At 42.8% G+C, this 14731-nt stretch overlaps 1 pseudogene; it reads left to right on the forward strand.

Annotated features, from left to right (window-relative positions):
* The first annotated feature begins 4 nt into the window (after nucleotides 1-4).
* On the forward strand, nucleotides 5-11288 carry LOC116755045 (annotated as a pseudogene).
* The last annotated feature ends 3443 nt before the right edge of the window (nucleotides 11289-14731 follow it).

The following is a 14731-nucleotide window of genomic DNA, read 5'->3' on the forward strand; positions in this document are numbered from 1 at the left end:
GGAAATGCTTGTTCCGTGGTCCTGGGTTCTCCGAGACCCCGGATTGGGTGTTTCTCCGCACTGTGGTTCTTGGACTATCTCCATACCTGGCCTATGTGGGTGTACCAAGGCAAGCAGGTAAAGGTCATGACTGATATCAGATTCTCCAGATTGGTAGATCCTGATAGTCCCGAGAAAATATCCTCCTAATGGAATAGAATTTTCCGTCTCTGCATTAATTAACCTACTTGGCATCAAGGGGGCGTCCTTTGTGAAAGACAAATGGCGTATTTTCTCAAAAGTGAGTTCACTGGTTTAGTCATAATGGGACAGACTTCTTTTTCATTTACTGCAATTTTGAAACCAAGCAGGACGCTACAGGGCTGTTCTGGATACAAAAGCCTTTCCCTGTCCCTTGCGTCTTTGTAGGAAAAAGGTTTCAGCTCCTAGACCATCGCTGAGTTCCAAAGGACGGATTCAAACAGTTACTAACCAGGGAACGGAGGGAGTGCAGAAGCAAAGAGAAGCAGTCAAGAAACAATACTGCAGCTATAAAACAGGGACCTGGGGCTTCCCTGGTGGCGCAGGGGTTGGGAGTCCGCCTGCCGATGCAGGGGACACGGGTTCGATCTCTGGTCTGGGAGGATCCCACATGCCGCGGAGCTGCTGGGCCCGTGGGCCACAACTACTAGAGCCCACGCAACGAGAGCCCATGCTCCGCAACGGGAGAGGCCACCGCAGTGAGAAGCCTGCGTACCGCAGCGAGGAGTAGCCCCCGCTCTCCGCAACTAGAGAAAGACCGCAAGCAGCAACGAAGACCCAATGCAGCCATAAATAAATAAATAAATAATTTAAAAAAAAAAAAAAAACAGGGACCTGGTTCCTCCTCAAGGGATCATACATAAAATATCTTTGAGTTTTGCTTGCAGGATCTAAAGCCCCCTCTCTGCAGGAGGATGGTAACTTCAGGTTGAGCACAATATTCCTGAAGAGCACCCAGTCACCTCATCACCAACCAAAGTAGATACCTTGCAGGCTCCGACCCCAAATATGCCTATAAAACTCTTTCCTAAAAATCATCTAGGAGTTCAGGTCTTTTGAGCATAAGCCTCCCGTTCATTCTCCTTGCTTGACCACTGCAGTAAATCTTTACCTGCTCCAAACATCAATGTTTTGGTCTGTTTGGCCTTACTGTGCATCAGGTACATGAACTTGCATTTGGCAATGATTTTCTACGTAAAAATGCCTGACCTTCTAACACTAAATCTAAATATGACAGTATAATGCACTGATAGCCCAACCATGTTTGTTTTATGCAAACTAGATGGCCCTCCTCATGACACAGGCCTAGCAAAATACTCAATATACTTTGCAAGTATTTTTTTCATACACCACCAATTCTGACCTGAGCGAGGCTGTTGAAAAATCATTACTCTTTCAACATTTTATGGAGTATTTCCTGTGTTCTTTAATGTATACAAATATATTTCAACATTTTGTTTTAAATTATACAAAAACACAAGATCAGTTTCATCAAAAGAGTAGTGCTTGATGGGATAATTGGAGGAAGTTCCCACTCTCCATCTCCTTCCCAAACATAACCAATGTTAATTAGCCTCAACTTTATTCAGTGCAGTACACCACACAAATACATTTTTCAGATACAAGCTTTCCTTTTTTCTACTTATTTACAGCTTATTTTGACCCTTAATTAAAATGTAATCATATCATCAGGTCAAACTATTTAGAACTACATTGCTGGGCTGCACCCTGCATGCCTGCAAGAAAAGATATCTTTACAAAAGTGAAATAGTGACATTATCCTGTCTGCCACTAATATAATCCTGCCCACTATATATCCTCTCTCTTCTTTAAATCTCTTATGCAGGTTAATATTTTCTTCATATAGACTTACATATAGGTAAACATTTATTAAGTTCTTTCAATTTGAATCCTATTACAGTAAATAAAACACTCTCACATATGGTATAACAAGTATTTATTTGCACATAGGAGAGATGCTTGTTTTGATATATTAACAATATTTTCTCCTTCATCCTCTAATTTATTTTTTAACTAATTTTAATATTAATGGTCTTGGATTTTCATGCACAAAATGACAAGTTACTCATTTTCAATTTTATCATAATTTGTCCTCTATTATGGGCTGAATTGTGCCCATCTTCCAAATTAATATGTTGAAGCCCTAAGCCTGAGTACCCTACTATGTAACTATATTCAGAGTTAGGGCCTTCAGAGAAGTAATTAAGTTAAAATGAGGCTGTTAAGATAAGCTCTAATCCAATCCAACTGGTGTCCTTATAAGAAGCTTTGGATACACAAGGAGACACAAGGAATGCATACCTACAGAAGAAAGACCATATGAAGACACAATAAGAGGGCAACACTAAAAAAGTCCCAGAGATCTAAAGCACAATATAGTGAATACAAACAACATTGTATTATAATCATCAAACTTGCTAAGAGACTAGATCTTAATTATTCCAATCACCAAAAAAAAAAAAAAAAAAAAGATAATCATGTAACATGATCAAGGTGCTGATTGTCCCTAAAACAGCAATCATACTACAATACATAAACCTATCAAATCAACACGTTTTACAACTTAAATTTACATAATGTTATATGTCAAATATATTTCAGTTTAAAAAAGGAGACAACCGGGCTTCCCTGGTGGCGCAGTGGTTGAGAGTCCGCCTGCTGATGCAGGGGACCCGGGTTCGTGCCCCGGTCCGGGAAGATCCCACGTGCTGTGGAGCGGCTGGGCCCGTGAGCCATGGCCGCTGAGCCTGCGCGTCCGGAGCCTGTGCTCCGCAATGGGAGAGGCCACAACAGTGAGAGGCCTGCGTACCACAAAAAAAAAAAAAAAAAAAAAAAAAAAGGAGACAACCACCTGCAAGCCAAGGAGAGATTCCACAGAAGACACCAAAATTAAGGACACCTTGATTATGAACTTCTAGACTCTCTAACTGTAAGAAAATATATTTCTGTTGCTTAAGCCCTTAGTCTGCACCATTTTGTTATGGCAGACCTAGCAAACTAATACACCTCTCTAATGAATTAAAAGTAATAAGGACAAAAAGGCTGGTGGAGCTTTATTAAATAAGTCATAATTGAATTTAAGTAAAGATTACTAATGGAGATAAAGTATATATACATCTCATCTCATATATTATATATGAAATATCTTTTCTGTGTATTCATAAAACCTGCTGTGTGACACCTATTATTCTAGATGCTGTGTTGACAGTAGGGAAAAAGAAATAAAAATCCCTTTACTCTGCTCTTGGTTTTCTGTTCAGGATTAGTCTATTAGTTGGAGTCACAGCAAGCGAGCAAGAGAGTATGGCACTAACCTGGGAGAAAGTCCTGACCAAATTGGTGCTGCTCTCTTATGTTGAGGTGCTTGGTCATGGCTGGCCCTTTGTTCAGGACAAGATAGTCCAAAGAAGAGCCTTGCTCTCATCTCACTTAACAAACCTTAATGGCAAAACACAAAAAGATCAAACCGTTTACAAATAACATAAATACATCTCAGAACCAAGCTCAAGAATATTTTTTTGACTACAAAATATCCACCACCCAACGAGTCCCTAATCCAATTAAAAATGATCAGATTTGTAAAGATTCAAGAAAATGGGATCCATGCGGAGCAAAATAAACCAATTAAAATTGCTGCTAATCATATACGGGTGTTAGAATTAGGAGAAGGGTTTTAAAACAGTTGTTGTCACTGTATTCTGTACATTCAAGAAGTTAAGTAGAGGCATGGGAGAGAAAAGATTCAAACTGAACTTCTAGATGTAGATGAAAACTACAATGCTTGATATAAAAAATACAATTGATGGGATCAACAGCACATTATGTATTTCTAGGGAAAAGACATAAGAAAAAAAACAGAGAAAATAATTAACAATGAAGAGCAAATGGTAGAAAAACTTCAAGTGGCCAGGTAAATATGCAATTGGAGTTCCTATAGGAGTGTGAGGGATATGGGAGAGAAAATTTAGAGAAATAATGCTTGAAAATTTTCAAACTGTAAATCCATACATCCATGAAGTTTATGTCAAGCATAAGAAACATAAAGCTACACCAAAGTATATCATAATCAAATTGCTCAAAACCAGTGATAAATATAAAATATTAAAAGCAGCTGGAGGCTTCCCTGGTGGCACAGCAGTTAAGAATCCGCCTGCCAATGCAGGGGACATGGGCTTGATCCCCGGTCCGGGAAGATCCCACATCTTCCCACAGCTGTGGCTCCTTGCCACAGCTAGAGAAAGTCCGTGCACAGCCACAAAGACCCAACGCAGCCAAAAATAAATAAAATAAAATAAATTAATTTTTTTAAAAAGCTTTAAAAAAAGCAGCTGGACAAAAAAAATCTGTACAAGGAAGCTAAGATAAAGATGACAAGTTTCTTGTCAGAAACAAAGCAAGAAGAAAAAAGAAAAGAAAGAAAGAAAGGGACTAAAAAAAAAACTGTCAACTTGGCAGTTGGGGAGAACAGCAAAATCTTTCAAACTGATGAAAAAATAAAGTTTTTAAAAAATACCTCTTGGGGCTTCCCTGGTGGCGCAGTGGTTGAGAATCTGCCTGCCAATGCAGGGGACAGGGGTTCGAGCCCTGGTCTGGGAGGATCCCACATGCCGCAGAGCAACTAGGCCCGTGAGCCACAACTACTGAGCCTGCGCGTCTGGAGCCTGTGCTCCTCAACAAGAGAGGCCGTGATAGTGAGAGGCCCGCGCACCGCGATGAAGAGTGGTCCCTGCTTGCCGCAACTAGAGAAAGCCCTCACACAGAAACGAAGACCCAACACAGCCATAAATAAATAAATAAAAATTTAAAAAAATACCTCTTGATTTTATTTTTTAAAGAATTTGTGCTTCATTTGTATTTGCTTTTTGAATTTAATCACAACTACTCTCAGGGGCCCTTTTTCCTGAGAATTATTAGTTAGAAAGTAGGGTGAAACCAAATCACAGATTAGACATCCCTCTGTAAAAAACAACAATTAAAATAATCATTTTATCTGAGTATTCTGACAAACTTCAGGGAAAGAACCTGACATAGGATTTACTCACCTCCATATATCTGTACAACCACTCAAGACTATAAGAGTGTTGCACCCTCAGGGAGCTTTCAAGGAAAAGAAGGGGGTAACCTAAACTAGAATTATCAGGGCAGAACCTAAATTTCAAAATAGGTCCATATAACCCCATATTCTTTTTATCCTGATCATCATGCAGGAGGTGCGTGGAGGAAATTAATCCTTTCTGAAGAGAGCTGAATTCAGCGACCAAACTGCTTTACTAAGGTTAATTTTTTAAGACCTGCAGATCTTAGATTTGCATTCTCTGGAGAACTAGATTATTGGTGGACCCATATAATAAATTACATAGCTCCAAGGAGAAGCTAGAGTGAGACTCATTAAAAAATTAGTTATTTAAAACATCAAGTTATTTAAAACATCAAGTGTACCTATGTATGCATTATGTGAGTCCCAGATGAAGAAGAGAGAAAAGAGCAGAGAGATTACTTGAAGGATGAGGGCCAAAAATCTCCCAGAAGAGAAAAGGAGGTATGTACAAATACAAGAAACTCAATCATCTACCAAGAGGATAAACCCAAAGAGGCCCACACTGAGATACATTAAAATTAAACTGTTGAAAGACAAAGAAAAAGAATCTTGAAAGTAGTAGGAAAAAAGTGACTTGTCACGAACAAGGTATCCATCCTCATTAAGATTATCAACCGGGCTTCCCTGGTGGCGCAGTGGTTGAGAGTCCGCCTGCCGATGCAGGGGACACGGGTTCGTGTCCCGGTCCGGGAAGATCCCACATGCCGCGGAGCGGCTGGGCCCGTGAGCCATGGCCGCTGAGCCTGCGCATCCGGAGCCTGTGCTCTGCAATGGGAGAGGCCACAACAGTGAGAGGCCTGCGTACCACACACAAAAAAAAATGATTATCAACCAATTTCTCAGCAGAAATCTTGGAGGCCAGAAGGCATTGGATGCTATATAGAAAGTATTGAAAGGGGAAAAAAGTCTTATCAACTGATAATTTTATATCTAATTGAGAGTTTTATATCCAGAAAAAAATGTCTTTATAAATGTGTAAGATATTAACATATTCCCTGTTAAACAAAAGCTGAGGGAATTCATGATCACTAGTCTACCCTAAAAAATGCTGATGGGACTCCTCCAGATTATAATGAAAGGACACTAGGGAGTAATTTGAAACTATATGAACATATAACAATCTCCAGTAAAGGTATACCCATGAGAAAATTTTAAAAAATTATAATTTTGTTTATAACTTTACTTTTTTTTTCTACAGGATTTAAAAGAAAAATGCATGAATGTCATTATAAAACTGTGCTAATGAGTACAGAAAATATAAAGATGTAACTTATGACATCAGTAGCATAAAGTGCAGGGAGATGGAATTATAAAGGGGTAGTTTTGTGTGCAGTTACATTTATATTGTTTCAATTCAAAATAGAGTACTATAACTTTAGGATGTTATACGTAACCCTTATGGTAGCCACAAAGAAAATATCTGTAAAAGGAGTTAGAAGGCAGCTGACACATGTGACTACAAATAATTAACTAAACACAAGGGAAGGTAGTCATAGACAAAATGAGTTACCACAAAAAGCCATAAGAATTACAGAAAACAAATAATTACTTTATTTATGGAAAAATAACAAAAGAATTATTTCTTAACAGTAATTAAATATAAGTGGATTAAAATTCTGAAGCACAAGGCATAGTTTTGCGCAGCTGATGTTTACAAAAAGGATATACTATATACAGCAGACTCACTTTAGATCTAAGGACACACACAAGTTAAAAGTGAAAGGATGGAAAAGATATCCTATGCAAATAGTAACCAAAAGAGCTGCATGGCTATATATTAATATCAGACAAAATAGACGTTAAATCTAAAACTGGTAAAAGAGGAAAAATAAGAATATTATGTACCGGTAAAAGAAATATTTCACTGAGAATATATAATAACTATAGATATGTACACAACAAACCTCAGAGCTCCAAAGTATACAAGGCAAGTGTCGACAAAATTGAAGGGAGATATAGACACGTCCACAGTTAGAGAGCAAGATTTCAATATCCCATATTCAATAGTAGAACAACCAGCCCGAGGATCAATAAGAAAATAGAAAATTTGAACAACAATATAAAACAATTAGACCTAAAAGATATATACAGAACACTCCACCCAGAAAGCCCAGACACACACTTTTCTTCAAGTGCATATTGAACATTTTGTATGATACATCATATGTTAGCTTACAAAAAGAACCCCCCCAAAAAGCGAAGAAAGCCTTTGTGAACTATAGGAAACCATTACAAGTAATAATCTATGCATAACTGTGGTCCCAGAGGATGAGACAAAGAAAGGGGTAGAAAGTATATTTAAGGAAATAATGGCTGAGAACTTTCCATCTCTGCAGAGAGATTTGGACATCCAAGTTTACAAAGCTCATAAGTCCCCAAACAGATCCAACCCAGAAGGATCTTCTCCAACAAGCATTGTGATAAAACTGCCTAAAATCAAAGGCAAAGAGAAAGTTTTAAAAGCAACAAGGGAAAAAAAAGCATCACATGCAGTGGAAACCACCCCCCCATAAAACTATCAGCAGATACCTCAAAATAAACTTTGCAGGGTATGAGAGAGTGGGATGATAAATTCAACATGCTGAAAGAAAAAAAAAATCAACCAAAAATAGTTTACCTGAAAAGTTGTCTTTCAGAAATGGAGTGATAAAGACTCTCAGACAAGGAAAATCTAATGGAGTACACAACTGGCAGACCTACACTGCTTACATTGCCAAAGGGTGCTCCTCAAGGTTAAAGGAAAAAACACTAAGAACATTAAAACAAAAAATACAAAACACATTGGTAAGGCAAGTATATAGTGAAATAGGATTACAACAATGCATAAATATGATGGTGTGTTAATTAATCATACAAATGTTAAAGGACAGAAGCATTAAAAATAACTACACTTACACACTAATTTGCTATAGATAAACAATATAAAAATACATAAACTGTGACCTCAAATCATAAACTGTTGGGGGGAGTGAGTAAAAGGGTAGAATTTTGTATGTGAATAGTTAGGTTGTTGCAGCCTAAAATAGACTGTTATATGTATAAGATGTTCACGGCTTATCAGCTTCACAGTAACCACAAAGCAAAGACCTACAGTAGATACACAAGAGAAAAAGGAAAGAAAACCAAACATTCCTCTACAGGAAATCATCAGTTCACAAAGAAAGACATCAAGAGACAAAGAAAGGAACAGGAAGACTACAAAACAGCCAGAAAAAATTGACAAGATGTCATTAGTAAGTTCTTACATATAAATAAATACTCTAAATGTAAATAGATTAACATTTCCAATTAAAGGACAGAGTGATTGAACGAACTTTTTAAAAGACTAACTGTATTCCACCTAAAGAGATTTTTTTTCAGCTTTCATGACAAATAAAAATGAGGAGATGGAAAAAATATATTCCATAAAAATGAAAACCAAAAATGAGCAAGGGTAGGCAGTCGCGGGCAGCCATCTCCCTTCGATGGCGGCGGAGCAGGGCCGTCTGCTGCCGCAGCCAGAAAGACGGCAGTGGTGGAGATAGTGGTAGGTGTAGCGGGGGCCTGTGACCGGGAGCCATCCTCGGGCCCAGTCACCATGAGCCAAGGCTCACCCCCCGCCAAACGGGAGAGCAGCGAGCCCGCGAAGCAAAGGTCCCCAACACTAAGCAGCTTTATCCGGGCTGTGGTAAAGGCTGTGCATCGACTTGACCTCATCCTTTGCAATAAAACCGCTTATCAAGAAGTGTTCAAACCAGAGAACATTAGCCCGAGGAGCAAGCTGCGTGATCTCTGCGTCAAGCACCCGGTGGGCTATGGGAGGAAGGCTAAGGAGCTGCTGTGGAGAAAGGTATGCTGCGAAGTTATCCAGCTCATCAAGTCTAACAAAAAGCATATCCACAGCTGGAGCACCTTAGAATGTGCCTACAGGACACACCTGGTCGCTGGCACTGGCTTCTACCAGCATCTCCTTCTCTATATCCAGTCCCACTACCAGCTAGAACTGCAATGCTGCATCGACTGGACCCATGTCACCAACCCCCTCACAGGATGCAGAAAGCCAGTGTCTGCCTCAGGGAAGTAGATGGATTGAGCACAGACGGCATGCCACCAATGGCTAGTGTACCTGGGGGATTTGTCATGATATCAGAATGAATTAGCTGGCATAAACTCTGAGCTGCTAGCTGAGAGATTTTACTACCAAGCCCTGTCAGTGGCTCCCCAGATTGGAATGCCTTCAACCAGCTGGGCACCCTTGCAGGCAGCAAGTACTATAATGTGGAAGCCTATTGCCTTCACCCTGGCCCTCTTCTTCCACCTCGTCAGTCACGTCCACATAGGGCGGCAAGCTGAGCTGGAAGAGGGCGAGACTCCTGTCCTGGCATTCCAGAGCGATGGCACAGATGAACCAGAGTCCAAGGGACACTTGGAGAAGGAGGGTCTTGAGCCTCTTCCTGCAGCACCTCAAGAGGGTGAAGCCAGAAAGAACCAGAAGTTCTCCCACCTCTCCTGCCTCTGCCGCCCACCCACAGCTGGTGATGACAGTGACATGAGTGAAGGCTTTGACTAGGACTTGAGCCATGACTCAGCCCAGGCCAGCGAGGGCTCAGACAGTGGCTCTGACAAGAGTCTTGAAGGTGGGGGAACGGCCTTTGATGCTAAGACAGATTCAGAAATGAAGAGCTAAGAGTCCAGATCAGACCTGGAAGATAAGGAGGATGAGGAAGGGACATGGTCCCCAGCCCTGGAGCCACCTTGGGCCAGGTCAGAGGCTCCTGAATCCTTCAATGGCCCACTGGACCCCAGCGAGGCCAGCATTGCCAGCAATCTACAAGCGATGTCCACCCAGATGTTGCAGACTAAACGCTGCTTCCAACTGGCCCCCACCTTCAGCAACCTGCTCCTCCAGCCCACAACCGAAGCTCCCACCTTGGCCAGCCCCAGGCCCTGTGTCAGAGGGGATGTGGACAAGCCCTCAGAGCCAGCCTCTGAAGAGGGCTCTGAGTCGGAGGGAAGTGAGTCCAACAGTGGGCGCACCTGTTGGAATGAGCGCAGCATCCAGGAGAAGCTGCAAGTCCTCATGGCCGAAGGCCAGCTTCCTGCTGTGAAAGTCCTCCTGGACTGGCTGTGAACCAACCGCAGCCTCATCATTGTATGTGCGCAGAGCTCTCTAAGTCTGTGGAACTGCCTGTCTGTGTTGCTGAATCTGTTGCCAGCTGCTGGAGAACTCCAAGAGTCTGGCCTGGTCCTGTGTCCCAAGGTCCAGGATCTTCTTGAAGGTTGTGAACTGCCTGACCTCCCATCTAGCCTGCTGCTCCCAGAGGACATGGCACTTCACAATCTGCCTCCCGTCCAGGCTGCCCACAGATGCTTTAACTTTGACATAGATCAGCTCTTGCTCAGCAGCTTAGACAGTCGTGCACATCTGCTGCATCCACAGCTTTGGCCACTTCATTGCCTGCCTGCATGGCAGCATCCTACTGTTCAACCCAGAGGTCAGCATCTTTGTCAGCATCTCCCAGTCTGAGCAAGAGAGCCTGCTGCAGCAGGCCCAGGCCCAGTTCCTCATGGCACAGGAGGAAGCTCAGCGGAATGGGCTAATGAGAGACATGGCCCAGCTATGACTTCAGCTTGAGGTCTCTCAGCTGGAAGGGAGCCTGCAGCAGCCCAAGGCCTGGTCAGCAATGTCTCCCTACCTTGTCCCCAACACCCAAGCCCTCTGCCACCACCACCCTACCATCTGCCAGCTGGCCACCAGTGGCCTCTTCATTGTCATCATCCCAATGACAGTGATCGATGGCCTAGATTTGCTGAAGAAGGAACACCCAGAGGCCCAGGATGGAATCCAATACCTGGAGGCAGAGTTTAAAAAAGGGTTGGCTGCCAGAAAGAGGTGGGGAAGAGCTTCAAGTGGCATAAGCTGAAGAGGCAGGATGCAGATGCCTGGATGCTCTATAAGATCCTGGACAGCTGCAAACAGCTGACTCTGGCCCAGAGGACAGGTGAGGAGGACCCGAGTGGCATGGTGACCATCATCACAGGGCTTCCACTGGACAACCCCAGCATGCTCTCAGGCCCTATGCAGGCAGCCTTGCAGGCCACTGCACATGCCAGTGTGGACATTAAGAATGTTCTGGACTTCTACAAGCAGTGGAAGGAGATTGGCTGAGACCGACCCCCAGGCCCTGCAGCAGGCTGACTCCACATCTCTCCCACCTTCCCTGGCAGCCAGGACCACCACCTGTAGTCACCCCACCACACGCAGACTCACGCATGTACACAGGAAGGAAGCCCAGCTGCACACAGGCTGCAGGAAGGGCCCAGGAGCCAGCTGGGAGAGTGGGGGTCCCCCTGTTTCCAAGATAACGTCAGGAAAGCAAGGAAAGTGCTTGGAGCAGGAGAGGCCTGTGGGCCCCTAGCCAGCCTTCCTGCCTCAGCCCCCCTGCTTTCCCCAGGGGCAGGTGGTAGGCACGGGTGTCTTCGTTTCATTGGAGTAGTTGCCAGACTGCTGGGGGGAAAGGACAGCAGAAGGGGCCCTTCTTCCTCACCCAAGGCATAGGGTGGTTGGTGCCAGGAGTCTGGGCCCTCTGGCCTTGTGGGTAGAGTTGGGTAACACCAGATGTCTGGATGGTTCTCTGCAGACCCTTCCTCTCCTCGAGGCCCACCCATCCCCCTCTCATCTCCCTTTGCAAAAGCTGGGCAGCTCTGGAGCCTTGGGGACTCTTAAGAAAGAGGGGCCTGGAGCTGCCTGCACCAATAGCAGGGCAGAGTTTAGATCCATCTTGCTGCAGGGGCTGCACACCCACTACCCCACTTCTCGTTTCTGTCTCCCTTCATCTGGCTTCCAGTGCAGGGAGCAGGCCCATGACGGCTTCAGGCAGTCAGGCCTGTATGCCAGTGAGGGCTCCTGTGCCCACCAGCCCCATGGTCACTGCGCTTTGTGCTCTGGGCTGCTGTGCTGGGACAGAGTGGGATGCCAGTAAGGGGGGGGGGGGGCGATGTTTGAGGCCATCACCTCCCTTACTCTCTAGGGAGGGGCCTATGTTCCGATGGGCAGCAGAAAGGAGACATCCCTTGAAGCTGCCCGGCCAGGGGCCCTCTGCCCTGATAGGCTTCCCTACTTTTGTCCTTCCCCAGGACTAAAGGCCTGGAGGAGCTGAACACGGGTCTAGCTTTTGGAGTGTCGAGGTGAATGTGGGAGCAGAGATCATGAGTGGAACAGCAAGAGCAGGGCTGTGTGTGGGAGGCTTTGGCCAGGATTCCCTCAGCCCCTCCCCCTCAGGCTGCACATATAGCTCGGACTGGGGGTTGAAGGTGGGGATCTCAGCTCTGCTGTTCCCCCCAGCCCCAGTGCTAGCCTAGCTTCCCAGGCTGTTCTCAGAGGACAGCAGGCATCCTGCCTCCTTCCTCTAAGACGGTAAGTCTGGGACAACCTGGGGGCAGTGTGATGATCACCCCCATTTCCAGTCCCTGGCAGAGACTGAGACTAAAGCATCACTGAATAAAGACCCACCTCCACCTGAAACCTAAAACAAAAACAAAACCACAAAAACAAAAATGAGCAAGGGTAGCTATACTTATAACAGAAAAAATAGACTTGCCTAAAATTTAACATGAGACACAGAAAGTCATTATATAATATTGAAGGGTCAATTCAGCAAGGGATTTAACACTTGTAAATTTTATACAACTGACATTGGCACACCTAAATATATTAAGTCAATACTAACAGATCTGAAGGGAGAAATTGGACAGCAATACAATAATAGTATGAATTTCATTACCGCATTTTCGACAACAGATATATGATCCATACAGAAAATCAATAAAGAAAGAGCACACTTATTCTCTACTTAGACTAAATGGACCTAACAGATATACACAGAGCATTCAGTCCAGCACCAACAGAATAGACATTTTCTCAAGGATACATGAAATGTTCTCCAGGAAAAAGCATATGATAGGTTACAAAGCAAGTCTTAGCAAAATTAAAATATTTAAATCACGTTAAGTACTATTTTTTTTTACCACAATGATAGGAAACTAGAGATCAATAATAGGAGGAAACCTGGAAATGTGCACATATGTATAAATTTTTAAAACACATACTCCTGAATAACCAATGGATCAAAAAATAATAAAAAGAGATGTAAAAAACACTCTGACATACATAAAAATAGAAATACAACATGGCAAAACTAATGAAATTCAGCAAAAGTGCTCCTAACAGAGAAGTTTATAGTGAAAAATGCCTACATTAAGGATAGAAAGAGATCTCAAGTAAACAATGTAACTTTTTACCTCAAGGAATTAGAAAAAAGAAAACACGCAAACCCAAGTTTAGCAGAAGAAAATTACGAAGATCAGAGCAAAAATAAGTGAAAATCAGATAAACAATAGACAAATCAACAAATGAAGAGCTAGTTTAAAAAAAATAAGGAAAATCAACAAAACTTCAGCTAAACTAACACCAGGAATAAGAGCAGACTTTGTAACTAATACCACAGAACTACAAAGGATTATAGGAGACTACTATAGGCATTTAAATGCTAATAGATAGGATTACCTAGAAGAAATGGATAAATTCCAAGAAACATACAAGCTGCCAAGACTGAATTAGGATGAAAGAGAAAATTTGACCAGACCTATAATGAGTAATGAGATTGACTCACTATTCAAAAACCTCCCGGGCTTCCCTGGTGGCACGGTGGTTGGGAGTCCGCCTGTCAATGCAGGGGACACGGTTTCGTACCCCGGTCCGGGAAGATCCCACATGCTGCAGAGCGGCTGGGCCCGTGAGCCATGGCCGCTGGGCCTGCGCGTCCGGAGCCTGTGCTCCGCAACGGGAGAGGCCACAGCAGTGAGAGGCCCACATACCGCAAAAAAAAAAAAACAAAACCTCCCAACAAGAAAAGCCCAGGAGCAGATGGCTTTCCAGGTGAATTCTACCAAGCATTTAAAGAAGAAGTAGTGCCAATCTTTCCAAATTCTTCCAAAATATTGTAGAGGAGAAAACATTCCCAAACTCATTTTTTTTGAGGTCAGAATTACCCTGCTTCCAAAACCTGATAAGGACATGGCTAGAAACAAAAATCACAAACCAATATTCTTGATGAATATAGATGCAAATCATCAACAAAATACTAGTAATCCAAATCAGTCACACAATAAAAGGAACACGCACCCTGATAAAGTGGAATTTGTCCCTGGATGCAAGGAAGGTACAAAATATACAAATTAATAAATGTGATACACCACTTTAATGGAAAGTTAAAAATCATATTATCATCTCAATAAATTCAGAAAAAGAATTGGACAAAATTAAAAATTATTTCATGATAAAAACTCTCAACAAGTGGACATAGAAGGAATATCCCACAAAATAATAAAGGTCATATATGACAAACCCACTGCTAACATCTTACTCCACAGAAAACGTTTGAAATCTTTTCCTCTGGAAAAGAGGAGGATGCCACTTTCACCTGTCCTCTCAACAATGTATTGGTAGTTCTGGCCAGAGCAATTAGAAGAGAAAAAGAAGGAACAGGCATCCAAACTGGAAGGAAAGAAGTAAAATTGGCTTTTGCAGATGACATATTATTATATATGTAG

This window comes from Phocoena sinus, chromosome 6, assembly GCF_008692025.1.
Source record: "Phocoena sinus isolate mPhoSin1 chromosome 6, mPhoSin1.pri, whole genome shotgun sequence".
Classification (NCBI taxonomy): Eukaryota; Metazoa; Chordata; class Mammalia; order Artiodactyla; family Phocoenidae; genus Phocoena; species Phocoena sinus.